Source organism: Dermacentor variabilis, chromosome 8 (genome assembly GCF_050947875.1).
Source record: "Dermacentor variabilis isolate Ectoservices chromosome 8, ASM5094787v1, whole genome shotgun sequence".
Lineage (NCBI taxonomy): Eukaryota > Metazoa > Arthropoda > Arachnida > Ixodida > Ixodidae > Dermacentor > Dermacentor variabilis.
In genome coordinates, this window is record NC_134575.1 from 88,545,825 (window position 1) to 88,565,444 (window position 19,620).

General features: G+C 47.0%; 1 long non-coding RNA gene across 1 annotated transcript in view; it reads left to right on the forward strand.

Annotated features, from left to right (window-relative positions):
- The first annotated feature begins 3,611 nt into the window (after positions 1–3,611).
- The window catches only part of LOC142591166 (uncharacterized), an 89,147-nt gene continuing 73,138 nt past the window's right edge, over positions 3,612–19,620 (forward strand). The window contains exon 1 of the long non-coding RNA XR_012830371.1: positions 3,612–3,834. This is a non-coding gene — a long non-coding RNA (uncharacterized LOC142591166). The remainder of the gene's footprint in view (positions 3,835–19,620) is intronic.

A 19,620-nucleotide genomic window follows, 5' to 3' on the forward strand; every position in this document is an offset into this window, starting at 1 on the left:
ATTCACTTTGCGCTCACCTTCAGCGATTTCAGCAGTATTTTGCACTCCTAGTTTCGAACAGCCCTCGGTGGATGCGTTGAATGGTAGCCGCAGAGCTACCTTAAGACACGACGAATGGTGCTATGGAGGCGTTTCTCTTCTGTTTTCTTCCAATCGAGCATAGCCGCAGCATATGCAATATGAGAAAGGACGAATGCCCGAACGAGCCTAATGGCACATTCCTCGCTTATGCCGTTTTTCAAATGACAATGCGTCAATAAATTCTTAGGCCATTCTACAGTTTGCCAGTTATCTATTGAATCATCAAGCCATTAGATCCATTATCTTGAATAATTAGTCCTAGGATTCTGGCCGATCTGACTTTAGATGTGGTTACCATTCATGTCAAAGAGCGCAATATGACGCCTGCTATCTTGCTCCCAAGCCTTGTGTTTTCGTCCTGGCCAGAAAGGATGCTAAAAGAGCAAATCCAATTTCCTCTACAAGCACTTGAGGCCCGATGGAGAGATGCATAGTTCCGTGACCCTAATAGTCTCCTGCATTCAAGCCTCCAACTCCCTCTCGCTGCACCCAGCGCTCCATAGAATAATGTCATCGGCATAAACGGTGTGTTCAACCCCCTCAATGTCCCACAATATTTTGGCCAGCTTGGCCATGATGACCATATTAAACATGAATGGAGACAATACCGAGCCCTATGGAATGCCCCTGTCACCTAGCTCATAATGTTCCGATTTTAAGTCGCCAATTTGCAAGGAAGCCGTTCTGCTTCTCAGAAAAGATTGGATATTGCGGAAAAATCATTTACCAAGATTAAGGTCCTAAATGGCCTGATGAACTGCCGCGCAGCATATGTGCTGAAAGCCTTCTGTACATCAAGACCGACTATGGCCCTTGTAACGCGAGTGACCCTTTCTATGACCCTCTACTTAATTCTAAGCATACCATCCTGAGTAGAAAGTGCTGGCCTGCATCCGATCATGGTGTACGGGAAAAAATGTTCGCTCGCAACCCGCCGTGCTTTCTCAGTGGCTGTGTTGTTGGGCTGCTGAGCACGAGGTCGTGGGATGGAATCCCGGCCACGGCGGCCGCATTTCGATGGGGTCGAAATGCGAAACGACCGGTGTGCTCCATGCGGTCGAAACCCCAGGTGGTCGAAATTTCCGGAGTCCCCCACTACGGTGTGTCTCATAATCAGAAAGCTGTCTTGGCACGTAAAGCCCCATTTTTTAATTTTTAAACAGTTCGTTATCCTCCCCATGGTTCGCGAGCCTGTTATGCACGAAATGGTCCGCGACCTTACCCAGGCATGACATCCGAGTGACCGTACTGAGATTTGCAAGCTCAAGAGGTTCGCCCGGCGTGAGAATGACTACCCTACGTGCGTTTTTCCATTCTTTCGGAACGAGGCCCTCAATCCAGATTCTATTGATTTACCTGTTTAGGTAACTGACAGAATTATCTTCGAGGTTGCGCAGACCTCTGTGGGAGATCCCATCTGGGCCAGCGGCAGATCTACCATTAATTTCCTGAATGTCAACGCGAATTTCTCCTTACGAGAAATCTTTAGCAGGGGCGTGATTGGGACACGCTGAGTACCCAACTGAAATGGGTTTGAACGATTGCGCCCTCTTGAGCGAGAAGTACTGGCTAGCTAGGTCATCCAACGGCTTGTCATCCGCCATTTATTTTTTCGCCTTGTGGATAATTTTGCATTCGAAGTCCAAACCTTTAAGCAGGTTTGGACTTCGAATCAACAAAGAGATATTTCAGAAGACCCAACCCACCACCTTTGCGCAATCTGCCATCCAGGGAGAGACATACCTTGTCCTACTGCTGCCAGGATACAGCTATTCTGTGTTCCTCGATTTGCTTATTGAATATTGCTAGTCTCTTCCTGATTCTCCCGTTCGTTCGTGGATCTTTTCACCGTGCTAATATAGATTGCTTGGGCTCGAGGAGGCGAGCTAGCCTTGAGTCCATCTTATCCGTTTGGACGTCCGTGACAATAACCCTCTCCGACGCCCTCATTTCAGATCAGAGTTCCTCTACGCAGCTTTCGAGCAGCCGATCTGCCGTAGCTCGGGGTGCGCTTTGGGGAGTTCTCAATTTACGGAATCAAACAGCTTCTATTCCCTTCGTTTTATAGCAACTATCTAGAGTTTGATTACAAATATGTAACGATCACTGCCCAGATAAAGTTTGGTATAGTCTGAAAGGGACTCCGATGTCCCCCTGACGAAAATTAAGTCTGGAGCAGAGTCCCTGCACGAGGAGGTACCGCATCTAGTTGGTTCTTCCGGGTGTGTAATAAGAGTTAGACTAAAGTCCGAAGTGTGCGTCCACAGCCTCTCCCCCTTGCCAGTAGAGAAAGGGTGTCTCCACGCTTTATGAGGTGCGTTGAAGTCTCCCCGCCCCCTCCCCCCCCCCCCCGAAAGAAAGCAGAGGAGCCTCCCTAGTTAATTTAGAGACCTTGGTTAGGATGGATTTGAAGCACTGTCTGAAATATTTAGGACAACTGTGCAAATTAAGGAGAAATATGCTGCTGCTATTGCCTGCGTAATTGTTGGGAGCAATCTCAACCACAATAAATACAACACTGCTTTGGAGCGTACGTAACGAATCTTCCTGTTTATCACAATGGCGAAACCCCTGCCTCTATCTGCTCGAAAATACTCCACCTCGTAGCCCACGAAGATCGATCGTCAGTGTTTCTTAGAGTATAATTGCGTGTGGTTTCGCACCTTCCGATTTAGTTAATGCAGGAGGGCAGCTTTTTCTGTACTGATTCCCCTGCACTTCTATTGCCCAAATCTGATATTCCTATTAGCCGGTGCCATCCTGATTATATTGAGATACCTTATCAGATTGAGAGTTACTGAGAGACCTGCCCAACTTTGGTAGCGTTCTGTGACAGCGCTTCTCCATGACGTGAACTACCGCCTCATTTAGATACGTCTGCATCTTCTGCAGCCTGATTCCCGATTGCTCTGTGCTACGCCCAATAAGAGTAACTTTGTCGTTGATTTGTCCGATGCTGTACTTAATAGCAGAGAGAGCCTCCTGAATCTCAGACTTCGCCTTGGTTTGCGACTGGTTCGACTTTTCAAGGGCCCTCTTTTCTGAGAGCCGGACACCCGTGGGCCCCAGCTTCTCGCGTCACCGCATCCATAGACTTCAGAACGTCATTAACCGATGGACACTCAGACAAAGCGGACTTGTTACGAGTGATTTCTCTGCGGAACTAAACTAGCTCTAGTGTAAGCCTATCGACCACCACCCTGAAGCATCTAATTTCTTTTTCTGACGATACAATTCTATCTCTCTCAGGACTGCGATCCTCACTTTCCGACAGCTGGGCCGCGCCCTTCTCATTGCCTTTGACCTTATCAGCCCAGGAGTCAGTGCCTCCACGAGACGAGAAGCACAAATGCCGCCCCGTGGAGAGGGAGCGACTCCTGCTTCTGCTCAATCCTGGTTGTCTTCAAGACGCACGTTGCCGGAGGCGGGAGCGGCTGCGCGAGTGAGCGAGCGAGAGTGCATGCGAGAGCGCTCCCTTGAAGTGAGGCGACTGCTCGCCACCTGCGGTTCCTTTTCACACACCTATGTCTGCGTGCGCTCTTCTCTCGCACGCTCGCGACGTGTCATACGTACCACGTATTGAATTAGGTACCGCTTTTTCCACTTTGTCAGCCGTTTTACGCAAGCCACCGCTAAACCTGCATTTCGGCTTACACAGAGGCGATTCACTTGGGTTACGCCAACGGCAGCCCCTACAATCCGTAGTTACATGCGCCAGGCAGACGTCTGCTCGATGACCATTCCTGCCACCAAGTGTAGATACATCAACTTCTTTCTGTGCGGTATAGAAAACAGTGCATCATGATTGGCCCGTATCTCACAAAGTTCGGCACTCGAAGTTTGTCGAACACGATAAAACTGATCCAGAATCTTTGAATCCTTGATGCCTAGAGCTAGCGGCTTGGCGTCGTTCAAACGGTTTCTTTCAAGGGCTGCCGACCCATCGGCAATATCCACATTTCTAATAAACCCCTTGCACGTATCGCTAGGAGCAGTTTCATAGCCGTCGACCTCATAGGCTTTACCAGCCACGGTAATAGATTTGATCCGCGCACATTTTTCTGCGTTTTCGTTCAGGGAGGAGCTGGCCAAAAAAATTGTTTTTAATAACGTTTGGATAAATTTCATCATCCATCGTTCGCTCTAAACATCCCAGGTAGCACAAGAGACACGTAGCGTTTTCGTAGCGTTTAACCAAGACGATAAAAACGGGTTAAAGAAGACATGAATGAGAGAACTTCGTTTTGAAAACGTCGTATACGTCTGCTAATGTTCGGCTTCATTACTTTCTTGAGATGATCGAGAACAGTTTTACAAGACATTCGAAAAACTGCTCTAGACATGGGATTGGGAAAGACACAAATAATCCCTTTGCCAAAACTATTCGTAACCAATTTCTAAACGTTTTTAGGACGTTATCAAAAAGCTGCTCTAGAAGTGGTCTTGAAAGGTTTGCGATTATCTGAATTGAATTTTCGCGGGTGCCAGGTGCGCGATCCGACATCGTTGTTCAAAGCGCGCGTTCAGTTTCGCCTCACGCGACTGGCCTATGCCGCGCCGACGTCGTCAGCCGCACCCATCGGCAGGGCCTAGGCCAATCGCGTGAGGTAAAACTGAACGGGCGTTTCCACCAACGATGTCCGAGCGCGCCCAGAAGAGTGGAAGCGTCGGTGTAGACTATGAGAGCCATGGCGCAGTGCCAAGCTCTGTTGCCCGCATGGCCGGCGCATCCTCTACCAAGTCACATGAAAATGAGCCTGTTAGAAATAATGAATCCATAATACCGCCTTCAGTATGCTACGATTCTTACAAACAAAGTAGGAATGACATCCTGCAAAGAACAAATGGTCACGTCTGTGCAGGCGGCCCGACCGTGGTCTTCATGCAAAGAGTGCATGAAATGAGAATATTGTGACCAGGCAAAAACACTTTATTAAAATGTAATGCTTATGCAAGGTTCGAGCAAAACGTCTGATAAATGCATATAGAAGTAAAAGTACATCAACAATAACAAAAGTCGCAAGAAGGATTCGTAATGAACTCGAAAGTGCACGTTCGCCAGCGCATAAGCAAAATTCCAAGTACACATACAAAAATGAACAGGAAAACATGAAGCGTACTAAAGTTTCTCATTTTTCATAGCAAAGAGCACGTGCTTTTAGATGGACTGCAGTTATCCAGAAGTGACATCGCAACGAATGGAAGAAATAGACTGAAAAATGCAAGAGTTTGAACCGGATGTAACTGCCTCCAAGCAATGTTACCAATCAGCTAAAAGCTTGAAAAGAGCCCAGAAAGAAATATCCCCGCATACCACCATGAAAGAATCCTGTGGCAGAAATCAAACAATAGGAACAATTGAAAATTGGAAATATTGCCTTTAGGAGATATTAAAAAATGTAATGGTGAGAAAAATAACCATACTACATAAAGCAATAAAGTGAAATTAGTATAGAATACTCAGACGGGGGAGTCATTGTAGCAAGTGAGCACTACTGTAGTACAGTGAACGATGAGACTGCGTAATGCTGCATCTTGCTACTCCATAACATGAGAAATAAACTTGCAAGCCTCATATTAGAAACTTACACTAACATGGAAATAAAGTCGAATGCACTGGAAGCTGCATGTGTGTAACAGAACAAGCAGTGGTCATAATAAATAGTAATTTGTTGATCTAAAAATCCCTGTACAAGAGGCCAATATGTACCATTCTGGCAAAAACAAAGTTGCAACGAATAGTTTGCAAACCAGCAAATACATTAGTGCAAGGACATGTCACACTTTGCGCACAGCTCCAGTCTCCTGAAGTAAAGAAAGCACTCTCAATGACAAAAGGGTTTAACTCCTCACCACCAGAAAGAATTGCCCACAAACCACCGCTTGCTTATATATGCACTTGCGCTTCACTAAGTAGCACTGAACTAGAAGTGTTCCCTATGTGGAAGCCATACGTAATACCGATGTCACACGACCGCTCTTGATCGCGATCAAGCCCAATCCGAATCGAAATTCTCGATGCGATTGCCTCACTCGCGCAGCTTGCGCAAAGAAGCCAATCACGACCGAGAAATTCGATTTGTAACGGACTGGATCGCGATCAAATAGGCCCTGTGTGAAACCGGCATCAAATTATGCACAGACGTAAGCTAGCAAAATGTGTTGCACAAGGACGAAGAACTATGGCGTGCCCTGATGTACGAAGCGCGCGAACAGAACATAAATCGAAAAAACCGCATGAGCGCTTCGCAAACTCCATGCGCACACATGGCACTAGCACGAAGTCGGCAGCCGGCCGACTAAGTACAGCCCCAAGGGCGCACAGCGTACAGTCCGACACATGTCCCAAACTGCAAACAACCGTAGTACCTGGAGCATACAAGTTAGATTATACCAAGGGCATACCCGATTCATGTACGCACTATCCACAGGAGTCATGCAGCGCACAGGCTGTATCAATTCGACAAGTACAACAATTGATAACAAGCACAAAGCTACAAGGGGCTCAAAATATTGCTACCATTTGAGGCCTCGAAGATTTCGGATATTTAGGATATTACGGATATTTCGTAGTTGTTCAGTCATCGGTGGTCCGTCGTCGGACTGTTGATCTGTAAGGAAAACGCTCGCGCGATCGTTCGTTCGCTTCACGCTAACTATATTTCGCTCTCTCTCGGGCTCGCTTTCTCTTGCGTTCTTTTGTTCGCTCCCTCGTTCGAACTCTTCCCTTGCATTAACAATCATCGACGATGGTTTCTGCGAATTGCTTTGTGCACTTAAAACATTTTGTGCGCAAAGAAACAGGGAGGAAGAATAAGGGCAACACAAGGCGCTCGTCCTTGTGTTGCCCCTATTCTTCGTCCCTGTTTGTTTGCGCACAGAAAGTTTTCAGATGAATCTGTTACAACTAGGCCGACTCGCAGTAATGCTTTATGTGCATTGTGCTCAGAGTATAGATTTCGTTGCCACACTTCCTACGAGCACCTCCGGTGGTACCAAAAGTGATGTTCTCTTATTAACTCGATTATTATTTTATGCTGCATGTGACTTGCAGGATTTAGCGCTCTAGAGCCAAGTTGCAAGTTGTTCATGTGTGTCAGGGGGAAGAGCGTTTCCCGATGATTAGTGTACGCTTATTGTACTGCATATGCATAAGGTATCACCTAGAATTTCATATGGAGTTAAGCTTGTGCACACGCACCCATACTCACAATATATATATATATATATATATATATATATATATATATATATATATATATATATATATATATATTAAGGCATAACTTCATAGGTAATTATGCAAAGCATTGTGAACTTGTACATGCTAGAACAGTGATAACGTATACTACGTTCTCTTCTTTATATTACACAAGCAGGACAGAAAATGAACCTACTCTTTATAATAAAACTGCAGTTTTCATTATTCAGGCGATTGGACACAATATGTTAGCTTTGTACGCACGAAAACTGTACTGCACTCGTGCCGCACCAGCAAAATAATAATTGAGTCGTTCAACGGTGAGGTGTCCACATCACTTACACTGCGAATAAGAGGAAACACGGCAAAGCTGCCTTGTCCAGTGGGGCATTTGCATGCGACGCTGCTCATTTTCCAGGAGCTCGTTGTGACATTTAGTGATGACACCTTTGATATGCCAAGCACGCTAGAGGGAACAGGGCAGTCATACAGATCTTTCTTTCTGCTGAAGCCTCGGCCGATTACCATTGGCGTACGGGCATGCAAACCAAAAACAAAACTATCGGCTATTATGACCGCTCCATCCAAAAGAACACAATTGTCAGCTTCACTTGTCTTCAAAACACCGCTTTGAATGTGTGCTACCGATTACTGCGGACCAGCACAGTCCTGCGGCAGCCACACGCATTCGTGCGACTGTTTCAACTGCATTTCTGGCGTGACATAGGATAGAAGTGCAGCGCAGTTGGCATGATGCTTCTCGTGCACGCGCTTGTAGAGCTGCTGCAGCTGATGTTTCCCAGGTCGAATGAGTCGTCTTATTTGACTCATGTAGTTTTCTGCCATAATTGCGCTGAAACCGTCCAGCGTGTCAAACTGCCGTGCATCCTGAGTGAGGTGCCCGAGGCCACGGACATTGTACGTTACATGTTGCTGGCCGTACAGTCCGCTAAACGTACGAACAAAGAATACTAGCAGCTTGTGGGCCTACTGGTTCATGCTGTGGCACCACTACTGGCGAGCCGGAATTGTAATGGCAGTATGCAGCACCAAGAAGTTCTCATATCTTTGTACATCTAAGTAGATTTGCATTAATATCGGACCTGTGTACAAAAGGGATTGCCGGTACTCGGCAGCTTCCACACACTGAGGTTATGTAGAGGTAGCGGTTTGCGGGCGAATTCTTGGCAGACGTAGATGATGTCAACATTTACCAACTTTCTTGACAAACTGGAAATTTCTTCGGGCCGTAGTTTGAAAGAGGGCCTGCTTTCTCCTTTCCACAAGCGTAATAGTTTTTTTCTACACTCCCAAGCACACCATATGCATGTACTCTTATGCGACCTGGCTTTCTAACCCTTTCAGAAGTTTCCAGAGTGGCATGTGGCTCACGTGATACTGAGGGCAAGCTGTTGTCTCAAAGTCCTCATCTGTCCGCTGTCGTGCTTCGGTATCAGGGAACACCCCTTTGCCCATGCAATACAGCCCCTTCTGCTGGCACTTGCTCCAGCCAGGGTGTCCGCCATGATATTTATTACCAAGCACAACTGCTCTTGCTGGTGCGTCGCAAATAAATGCTTTCACGTGCACATCAAACTGATGCCCGTTTGATGTGACGCCAATGTTAATGACTCTGGCCAGGTCCAGCAGAAACTCCTAAAGGAAGGCTTGTAAAGAATGAGGTTTTTCCCTTTCCTTGGTAGCAGCCAATCATAAACAAAGAACGTGGGTCCAGCTGATCACAGCTTCCAAGGAGGGGCCAAAATTGTTCAGTGGTGCTTTTCCCAACACGCATGCCGTCGATATAAAAAGGCAGCTCAAGCCTTGTCCCACCAGTAATGTTCTTTTGCAGCTGTCAAGCATTGAAGTGTTCTTGCAAGGGAAAAGTGAGTATATATGCCAGGCGGCACGCTACGTGTCGGAGTGCGCCTCGGCGTACTGAGCAGTGTTCTTGCGTCTGACGGAACATCCCCGTTGTAGACAATCCGCAACTGCACAAGAAGTTCTGTTACCGCACTGATGGGGATGGCATGCGGAGTAGTCCAAGATGTTAACCACGCTTGGAACTCTATAGGCGGCCTTGAAAACGTGCAGCCAACCTCGATGCCGGCTTCTAGATGGGACCCTGGACAGCCGTCATCGTCGCTTGCTCCTGGCAGTCCAAGATTGTTTCCGTCACTCCTGCACATTGACAGCTTCCCGGTTACTGATGTAACGGATGAGCTGTCAGAATCAGCGTTAACACGAGCAAAATGTGCTGATTTGCAGCGCTCCTCCAAGGTCGATGCGGAGCCGTTTTCTGTGTACAAAGAGCGGCTTCGACGCTTCTCTACTCGCGCTCCTATTCCTCCTGGTGCAAAACGCTTCCCGTTGGGAGGCCAACTTCATTTGCAATCCTTCGTCTCTTCTGACGTGATGTTAACATCCTAAAACGCTTTCTTTTTCTTGCCGCACTCATGCTGATGTAGGTATAATAGAGGAGCAATTGATACGACGAGTGCTGCTTGACAAGCGAGGAATTCTTCCACCAAAAACCGTCCTGTCAAAAACGTACCCGGTACGCTAGATAACTAAACAAATAGAACAAGTCATGTTAAGTCGTTTTCAAAACGTATTCACCTGTCGTTTTTAAGCTATCTACTTTAGAACATCTTTGAAGCGTCAATTTTGATCAAAAATCTGTTTCAGACGTTAAATCCTCTAATACGAAGTTTTCAAGACTTTGCGTGCTACCTGAGGCGTTGCACCCAGAAGACGGGAGAGAGCTTGAAAACGGGCGAGCGAAATCGTCTTCCTCTGTCTGTCGTTATGGTATGTGGTACGCCGTAATTCGATATCCAGGTATTTAAGATGGCCTGAGCGCCAAACTCTGCAGTAATGTGAGAGAGTCGCATTGCTTCAGGCCAGCATGAGAAGCCGTCGATACAAGTTAGTATGTATCGTTGGTTCGAGGATGGTGGTAGCGGACCAACGATATTGATGTGAACATGGCCGAAACGGATGGCTGGTGGTGAAAAATGACAAGGCGCGCTCATAGTGTGTCGACTGACTTTGGCACGCTGGCACTTTATGCATGCCCAAGCCCAGCTGCATCTCTCAGCGTTCATAGGCGGCCACAAATAGCGGGAAGTTTCGAGACGTGTGTCGCGTACTCCAGGGTGCGATAAGGAGTGTAGTGCGTCAAAAACTTGTTACCTAAATTGTTGTTGAGCGCGCGGTCGAGGACGACCCACAGATATGTCTCATATCACTGTGACGTTGCAGCCAGCCAGTAAGATATCTTCGAAGCGCATGCAATCGTTGGCACTCCGAAGTGTTTGAAGTTCATGGTCTCTGCATTGAGCGGTAGTGAGGCGGACGAAGTGAATGCCGGAACAATTTACTTGGTTTGCATTTATGTGGATCCGTGAAAGCGTCAGCAACGTGATGATCAGTACCTCGGATATGTCGAATAGCAGCAGTGAATTCGGAGATCTGTGCAAGCTAGCGAATTCCGCGGGGGGTGTGTGAGGAACTCTGGGAGGTAATACCAAAAATGAGTGGTTTGTGGTCAGTGAGAAAAAGAACTGATGCCCTTCGAGGTTATGAACGAAGTGGTGCACTGCGAGGTAGAGTCCTAGCCATTGGCGACCGAAAGTGCTGCAACGGGTTTCTTGCGGCGTCAGTTTCCTTGAAAGGAAATATATAGGCTGCCATATCTTGCCAAGCAGCTGTTGAAACACGGCGCCAACTGCAATGTCAGAAGTGTCTATCATAAAGAACATTGGAGCGTCTGGTTGCGGGTGTGCCAGTAGTGTAGTGGTAGCAAGGGCGTTCTCGGCAGAGATAAAAGCAGATTCAGCAGCACCAGTCCATGATATAGGCGTGCTAGCTCGTGTTGTGCCACAGAGTAGAATGAAACGAGCACAACGAGGAATGAAACAGCGAACGCAAGTTAGGAGGACTAGAAATGCCCGTAATTGTTTGATGGAAGACGGACGTCCAAAATCTTAAATGGCTTGGACACGGGATGGGACGGGTTGGGACGGGTTGGGACGAAAGGGACGGCTCGTCTATTCGATCGCCCAGGAATTCGAGAGGAGCAACGCCAAGCTCACTCTTAGAGATGTTTACAACCAGACCATGTTGACGGAGGCATTTGAAATGCCTTACGTAGGTCAGATTCGTGTTCCACTGCAGAGCGACTGAATGAAAGAATGTCGTCTAAATAGACCAATCAACAAGGATGGCCACGGAGTACTTGACCGATGAACCGCTGAAATGTTTGAGTGGCATTACTGAGGCTAAATGTCATACGCACGTTTTCAAACATGCAAAAGAAGTATTGATTGAGGTTCTAGGAATGTCCTAAGGCTCGACAGGAATCTGGTGGTAGGCTTTTACTAGATCCACCTTTATGAATATGCAGCCATCTTGAAACGATGCGATGAAATCGTGGATGTGAGGTATAGGGTACCTATCTGGAATCGTCACTTTGTATGACGCCCAGTAATCGCCACACGGCCGCCAGTCACCCTTATTCTTGGGCAGCATGTGTAACGCAGATGACCAAGGGCTAGTGAAAGGACAAACGAAGCCCAAATCTAGCATGCGTTCCAATCCTTGCTTCGCAATTTTCAGAGGGCCTGGTGCGAAGCGACAATGTCCAGCGTATACTGGTAGTCCTTTAGTAACAACGTGGTGCGTGATGTTGCCCACTATTGGACGATCTGGCGACGGTGGTTCGAACAGCTCTGGAAATCCCAGCAGGAAGGTGAGCCACGGTGCCGATTTCTTGGCGTGTGCTTGTAAGAGACGCAAAGATGGTGCAGACGTGGTGATATTTTGTACGGACAGGTTTGTTCAGCAGTCAAGAAGGCGGCACAGAAACTTCTACACAAAGTCAGTGCCGATGATCGGCCCACGGACATCGGCGATGGTGAGTGGCCATAGAAAACGGCATCGCAGACCAAGGTCAAGAGTGAGATTTCTGGGCACACGTTTTAACGTTGGGAACGCTGACGGCACTGAGAAAAACGTGTCATTGCGATGCCTTCTGCGGTCTTGAAAAGTAGGGGGAATGACACAAATTTCCGCACCAGTGTCTACAAGATAGCGAATTTTCGCGACACGGTTGGTGACGTAGAAGAGAGGGCCTGATGTAGGGCTAGGTGCACTAGCCGTCATTAGTGAGTGGTCCAACCGTTTCCCAGAAATTCGCTACGCAGACGGCACTGATGCGTGCGAGTGTCATATCTGGCATGATACCAACAAATAAAGGGAGACGGAGGGCGTGACACGTTTTGGTCATTCGAGCGATGTCGCTTATGATAGTTACTCGCATGAAAGCGTAAGGCAGCGAATTGGTTCGCCAGTTCCTCTACTTGCGCAGCAACGTGCATGCTTGGACTGTCGGGTGCGTCAAAGTGCTGCCGTAACTGGGGTCGTGTCGCCACGGGTGCATTACAACGATCAACAGCGGATATCACACGATGGAATTAATCCATAATCAGACGTGCCATCGTCGCTGAAGCCTTGACAGATGTTGTAGTAAGTGAGGCAAATAAATGCATGCGTACTTGATTCATTTGACGCTGCCGGAAGACGTGTGCCCGAAGGATTTTCGAGTCTGCTCATGATGGATTGGTTCCCAGGAATCGTCATCCGGCGAAGCAGCTCAGTTTGTTTTCGGTCACCAAGTTCCTTCGATGAGAGGATCCGTTGAATTCCTCGCAAGTAAGAGTCAGTGGCGCGCCATAGTAACTGTCGCTTCAGGGTGTCGTACTGATCATCGGGCGGAGGACCCAGCAAAATCTCGCGGACCACAGCTGCAATGGTCGAGATACGCACACTCACGACGTTGTGGCACTTGGCCACCTGAGATAAGACACGGTGACGGCGAAACTTCGTCTCGATGTGGACGAACCAGAGTTCACAGTATGAGAGCCAGAAACAGGGAAGTTTGAGTGTGGTGACGGAAGACGTTCCGCTTTCTTCGAGACGTCGTTGTTCGGTGGCCAGTTGTATGGCGTCGAGAAGAAATTTGGTAGGCGTATGTAGTTGTGATGCGGAATCGCGTCCGGGTCGCGAACTCGTAGGAACAAAAGCCCACAAAAATGTTATTTATTTATCAGGTGACTGCGTTGATGGCCCAGCTATCATCGTCTAGGTTATATGCCTGATGGCACTAGCCTGGTCTTTTGTTCAGGAGATCTGTCAGTACTGTCCACTACACTACCAACAACCACAGAAGCACGAGAAGACTACTCCTGTTCTCCACCCTAGTCTAGTTCCCCACCTCGGGGCTATTCTCCTTTCCCACTTACTACACCTGTGGGAGACCAAACAGCGCCTCACCGGACGCTGGAAAAACAGAAGTGCAACAGGAAACTGAAGACGCGCATAGCGCAAATAACAGCCGAAGCAGAAGAATATGCCATTCAAGTCGCCTCCGCCAACGGGCACAGATTCTGCGACTCCTTCGGTGGCACCCTGGATACGCCCAAGACGTGGCACATCCTCAAAGCCATCCTGGACCCCACCAAAACCAAAAGAGAAGGACACAGGGCTTTGGAGCGGTTACTACACACCTACCCAGGTAGCCAACAAGACGTCATCCATGCCGTCAAGACCAAGTGCTTTGGAGATCCCACTCCCACACAACCATGTAGAACACCCTACACTGGCCAACCCAACCCAATAATAGATGAACCAATCACAGAAAACGAAATGAGAGCGGTTATCGCAGCTACCACTCGTAACACAGCGTCGGGCACGGACCAGATCACGAAGTCCATGGTCAGAAACCTGAGCGACCAGTCTGTGTCCGCGTTCACGGCCTTTCTCAACTAACACGGGGAACAAGGTACGGTGCCGGCGATGCGGAAACACGCACGAATGATCATGATCCCCAAACCGGGCAAGAAACTGGCAATTGAAAACCTCAGACCCATCTCGCTCACGTCCTGCCTCGGCAAGGTGTACGAGAAAATTATAAACACGAGACTACAGAGACACCTAGAAGATAACAAGCCCCTGCCGGACACCACGTTTGGTTTCCGCGCAGGCCTGTCCACACACGTTGAGCTACTCCAAGTCAAGGCAGAAGTCCTCAGCAACGTTTCCCGCAGCGGCGAACACATCCTCTTAACAATCGACATCTAAGAGGCTTTCGACAATGTCAGCCACCAAGGAATCCTAGAAGGGCTGGCCAACACCAACTTCGACGAGCGAACGAACAAGTATGTTGAGAGCTTCCTGAGCCACCGCACGGCGGAGCTGAAGATAGGAGAAATCCAGGCTCCAGTGTACCACCCTCCCAACAAAGGCCCGCCACAAGGTGTTGTCATCTCACCCACGCTGTTCAACGTCACCATGATCGGCCTCGCAAGCAAACTGCAGGACGTAGCCGGTCTTCGGCACGCAATCTATGCAGACGATATACCACTCTGGACTTCAGCAGGATCCCTTGTTGAAAAAGAACGGCTGCAAACTGCAGAAAATCTCATCCAAGAATACGTCAGCCAACGTAGGTTGATGTGCAGGTGCACATCAACCTGCACACCTGCACGTCAAGCAACGTAGTCTATTGTCTAGAATGTGCCACTTGTAGCAAGCAATACATAGGTGAGACAGGACAAAAAATTCATACAAGACTCAACGGTCACCGCGCGGACACAAAACACAATATACCTAAAGCAGTAGCCAGCCACATAAATGAACACAGTCATATATTTGAGAAAGCAAGGCTCCATATACTACAAACAAATTCCCGTTCACCTTGCGAAAGGAAATATACGGAATCATACCTCATACACAATTTTAACTGCCAACACCCGACGGGAATTAATTCGGCACGTGGCAACTTAAAATCTTTAAAAGCGGTAACTTAAATCTGAAATTCTCATATCATCAGCCAAGACACAAAACACATTATGCCACCAGTTAACCTTAATTCTTAACCTTACCTATTCCTCCATTTCGAAAATTGTTTCCTACCTACTACTCAATTTAATATAATCTTTCATGTTTTTGCATTTATGTGAACTGTACGACCGCCTTTTCCCATTTACACCAGCCCCCGACCGCTTCTGCGCACGTTATCGTCCTATTTGTTATTCCGGTTTCGATTCCCCACTCCTATTTTTTGTCTGTTTTCTATTATATGTTTTCTGAAACACCCTCACCAACACATTCAGAAGTCCCAGACGTCATTATACCTTTTTCCGCGCCTGAGCCACACAGGGTATCGCCATTTCTGTACACTGCCGTAACGACACCTACGTTGAGCTACTGGGGCTAAAGGCCCTTGAAAGACCATGCCGCTGCCTTCCAGATACGCCATACATTGCATTCCAGACTCCTTGTCGCCATCTTAACTACTTCAATATTACTCGACGCATTGCTGCTATGCTACTGAAGTCACGGTTTCAACTCAGTTTTCTTTTTTTTTTGCCTCTTGTTTTACTCGCGCACTGACCGCCTAACCGGCTCTTCTAATGCCACAGAAACATGCCGCCCAACGACACCTCTGGATGCTCCCTAACCTCTCGCTTCCCCAACGCCCTCCCGTGCCCCCTTCTTTTTTTGTTCTTTCTCCCCCCCCTTTTCCCTCTTGGGAAAAGGGGGGGTCCCCCCACTCCTTTTTTCTCCTTTCCTTTCTTTTCTTCTCTCCCCGCATTCTCACTCCCCCGCTCTTGTCCCCTCGTCTTGGGAACGGCACTCACAGATGTCGGACGACAGCGCTAATTACCTCTGAAGTCTCTTCCTTTATAACCAGCCGACACCGACGAAGAATGCGCGTGACGTCACTGCACTGACCCTTCAAAACTTGCATGCCGAGGGTGACGAGGCCGCCTTTAACGAAGATGGGTCCTCCTATCGAAACGTTGGCCAGCCTATTTGAGGCACCTTATCCCTGTTTACAAACTTTATACCATTGTTGTCAATAAGCGACTTTCTCGTTAAAGTTAATTACCAGTAGGGCGCAGCCTCCTGGTATACATTTAGAGAAGAGCGCTTCTGTAGTTCATCAAAGCGAACTTCTACAATCTGTTTGAGCATTCGGTGCTTAGATAAACAGCACAAAAGTATACATGTCAATGCCCCACTGGTATTGTAAACAGCCTTTTCGATTTACTTTCGGAATGAAAAACAGCACAGCCACCAAAAATGTATCATCCACTCTCTATTTGAGTGTTTTAAAAATAAGAGCAAAATATGCAATTTACCCATACGTAAACGCGCAGCTCAACGCGTTTGAAGATTTCATGAAATAGAGTTGCACTTAATGTCAAAGAACAATTGTTATTGTTTCTGCTTCTTTTCTTTTTCAATTTCAAACCACGTGCTATAAAGAAGCAATTCTTATTGGCCGGGATGAGCAAATGTTTTTGTATATATAAAGAGATGTTTCAATATGTAGCCGAACGCTAACCGGAAAAGGTATCTCCATTTTGAGCTAAGGTACGTACAACTTTATTTATTATTAAAAAGAAATTCGCATATTTCTGGATATTTCCTGATATAACTTGGCTATGAAGCGTGTTTCCAGGATAACCTTTTCTTTAATCATATCCATTGTTGGGGGGGGGGGGGGTCGTTAACCAGACATCCAAGTTGGTAATTTTCGAAGTAAATTTTGTTGAATAGTATATTAAGCGCTGCGTTCGATAAGTAATGACTGGTTATTTGACAAAAATTCGGGTCGGCTGTATCAGGAACGCAGCTGCGCATGTGAATGGTCATGTGCTTGCTGCAGAGGGTGTATAGGCACTAGGATACGAAAATCATACAAGCAAACACACACGTTAAATTTATTCACGCACAAGACAGCTTACATACCTAAGTTACAGCTGAGGGACGGGGAAGAGCGTCTGTGGCATAATTTTGCCTTCGTGCTCGCTCCCAATTCATGGTTGGCCCGCTTCTTTCACAGAGGGTCATTAGGCACTAGGATAAAGAAATGACCACGCGTGTTGGCGGCACCTGTGACTGCCACTGTACTATACAATGAAATATTTTCGCACTGCCACAAAACTATCATTAGTACGCATTTGCTAGGATTGAAATTCAGGAGCCATTCTTTGCACCTTGGGTCTCATAGCACCCCAAGCACAGAAGATTCTCTCAGGCACTCCTCCCTCAGGGCAACACCGCGTGCAGATCATCTGGGCCCCTGGTCACTCGGGTCTGGCTGGAAACGAAACCGCCAACGATGCCGCCCGAGCTCTCGCACACCGGGCGCATCATCCTTCTCCTGCGTCTTCCGGTCCCGACCAGCCATCTGTTCTGCATCGCGGTCACGCCCGGGACCGAATGGTCACGTTGAGAGAAATTCTCCTGCACTACCGCAGGGAGCGGTTACGCTACCCCCCAGCACACAAACCACTGAATAAGTCTCAATCTACCACTTGGTTCAGACACGAACCTTTCCCAACCCCGTGCTTTACAACCGCATGTACCCCGATGCATACTCTCCACTCTGCAAAGCGTGCGAGGCCCGCGCTGACCTCGATCATATTATCTGGCAATGCCCCAAAGCCTCACCCACCAACACCTCCCACACTCACACACGCATAACTACGGCCGAGCAGTGGGAGACATTGCTGCTCAGCTTGGACCCAGAGGAGCAGCTCTGGGCCGTCCGGATGGCCGAAGACGCCGCCAGAAAGCAAGGACTGGCCGCCGTCTGAGGAAGGGGGGATTTGGGGTTAGTCTCCCGACCCCTGCCACCCCTGAACCCCATCAAGGACATAACAAAGTTTTATCTCTCTCTCTCCAGTCAGTCTGCAACGTAGGTTTGTAAGAAAACTTTGAGTAGAGATGGTTAGAGAAGAAGAGACATAATATTTACTATGCTCGGCGCATTTAAAGATTGCATTATCAGAGAACTTATTTACAGAGAAAAAGTGGTCATGTTTTTTTTTTCAATGTCAAAGCGCGTGCTGTTTAGCAATTTTCATTGGCCGGTGGGAGCACAACTTTTTAGAAATATAGTAATATGCAGACGCAGTTATTCGCATTTCAAGGAAAGGTACATACAACTTTGATTTTCGTAAAAATATATACCCATATTTCTGGGTATTTCGTGATATAAGTGGTCTCATCTACGTATCTGATGTGAAGCAATTTGTTGAAATCTACCCGGCTCATGTATCGTTGTTTACCAACTGTTCTCTAAAAGCTTCAATCCCGTGGCCTAAACGAGAAGAAAGGGTGTTAACCGAAGGGCCCGATTTTTATTAGTCATATCATAAGAAGCCAACAAACACTGACACCAAGGACAACATAGGGGAAATTACTTGTGCTTAATAAATGAAATAAAGCAACGATAAAATAATGAAAATTAAAGTGGATGAGAAAACAACTTGCCGCAGGCGGGAACCAAACCCACAACCTTCGTATTTCGCATCCACTTTAATTGCCATTAATTTATCGTTTCTTTGTTTCATTTATTAGGCACACATAATTTACCCTCTGTTGCCCTTGGTGTCAGTGTTTGTTGGCTTCTTATAATCCCGTGGTCTGGTATTTAGATACTTCGTTATTTTCATGTGTAGCATGTGATACTCGTTCTCATTAAGTGTGTTTCTTGCTGCATTGAATTATCAGCAGGAAATAATCTTCTGTCGTACATTTAGAGAAGAGCGCTTCTGTAGTTCATCAAAGGTGAACATATGAATCTTTCTGAGCATTCAGTGCTTACATAAACAGTTCAACGTCGTATATACCTATGCATAACTGGCATTATGAATGCCCTTTCGAATTTATTCATGCAGAGAAAAGCAGCACTGACCCCATACAGTCAATCACCACACTGGTTTTAGATGGTTTAGGTATAGGAGCAAAATAAACAATTTCCACCATAGACAACATTCAGACATATTTTTCCGCTCAGCTCGGCGCGCTTAAAGATCGCTACAAATAGAGCACTTCTTGGCAAAGATCTAGTGGTGCTTTTTTTTTAATGTCAAAGTGCGTGTAAATGAGCAATGGTCATTGGCTGGAATGAGCAGACGATTTTTTATAAATAAAGTTTTTTGTAGATATATGCGGCAAACGCGAACGACACGAACAGTTATCGGCATTTAAAGGAAATGTAGGTACAACTTTAGTTATCATAAGAAGATACGCGCGTATTCCAGAATATTTGGTGATATAATTGAGCTTTGAAGCATGTTCATGGAATAACATTTTTTTAAATTTATATCCATTGTTGCGGTATCCAGATGTCAAAGTTTGTAATTTTCGGTGCGAACTTTGTTGAATAGGACACTCAGCGCTACGTTCGCCAAGTAATGACCTGTTTTTTTATTTTTGGACAAAATTCGGGTCGGCTGTATAAGGGAAGAAGACGC